The sequence below is a fragment of the Penaeus monodon genome, chromosome 24 (assembly GCF_015228065.2).
Source record: "Penaeus monodon isolate SGIC_2016 chromosome 24, NSTDA_Pmon_1, whole genome shotgun sequence".
NCBI lineage: Eukaryota > Metazoa > Arthropoda > Malacostraca > Decapoda > Penaeidae > Penaeus > Penaeus monodon.
This window is the reverse complement of record NC_051409.1, coordinates 5,071,846-5,072,823: the sequence shown is the minus strand read 5'-3', so window position 1 is coordinate 5,072,823 and position 978 is coordinate 5,071,846. Positions and strand designations below refer to the sequence as shown.

Sequence of the window (978 nt, the reverse complement as noted above, 5' to 3'; positions counted from 1 at the left end):
CATTCTTGCATGCAGATCTGACAGTCCAACCAAACTGCTAGCAAAATTATGATTGATTATAGTGAATGGGCCAGTCTGTTACTTGTCATATTCATTCAAAGGAAGGAGTTATTTATTTAGAAAAGTAGCCAGATAAAGGATGTGTTTAGTACATTTTCAAGCAAGTTTTTTTTCTTTCATGACTCTAATCTGTTATTTCTATCCTTTTATTTGTTTTAATATATGTAAATGATAGTTATGATAACATCGTATGTTTTTTTTTTTTCTTTCTGCTTTCCCCCTATCCTTGGATTTGGTCAAATGCATGACAGGAGATTTTGAATCCAAATTTTTTAATATATTTTTTGTTCACCTTTTTTTCACTTTTTTATATAATATCTGTATGTGTTGTAGGTATCCCCTTGCAGCAGGATGGCAGCTGTACATGTCCTGTGGATTTTGACACTGCCATCTAGTGGAAGCAGACAGCCCCATTCAACTAGGGGAAATGTTGAAATTATCATAATGTGTATATTGGTTAACTGGTGGCAAGGGGATATGGATAATTTTAACCGTTATTATTACAGTGTGAATTTCTCTTTCTCTTTCTCTTCTATTTTGAGAAAGTGACCAATGTTACCTAACCAACTCTGCAATGCTGCTTCCTGTGCATCCCCCCCACCCACCGTACTAATACAAGGTGTGCCCCTCCAGTGGAAAATCCTCTACAGGAAGTGATGCATTGCTTGAATCATTGCCTCTTCAGTTGCAGGGCAGGTACGAAGAGGGTGTCCTGCGGGGAAGGCGCGTAGGGGTCACAGATGCTCCCAACCTTGACTCTCTGGTTTTTGATGTTAGTATGGCCCTCTCTCTCGGATTTTGCCGTCTTGGCTGCCGGCCTGCGCTGATTGCGTCTCCCTCTGCTAGACTGCCGTTCCTGTAGAGACAGTGATATGCGTCTTTTATTATTATTTTTTCTTTCCTTTCCCTACCCTTTAC

General features: G+C 39.9%; 1 protein-coding gene and 1 long non-coding RNA gene across 2 annotated transcripts in view; both read left to right on the top strand.

Annotated features, from left to right (window-relative positions):
• The window catches only part of LOC119588496 (nuclear cap-binding protein subunit 3-like), a gene marked incomplete at its 5' end in the record, with an annotated part of 35,196 nt that overhangs the window by 26,053 nt on the left and 8,165 nt on the right, over positions 1 to 978 (top strand).
• The window catches only part of LOC119588497, a 4,500-nt gene that overhangs the window by 1,908 nt on the left and 1,614 nt on the right, over positions 1 to 978 (top strand). Inside the window, exon 2 of the long non-coding RNA XR_005230100.1 lies at positions 746 to 832. This is a non-coding gene — a long non-coding RNA (uncharacterized LOC119588497). The remainder of the gene's footprint in view (positions 1 to 745; positions 833 to 978) is intronic.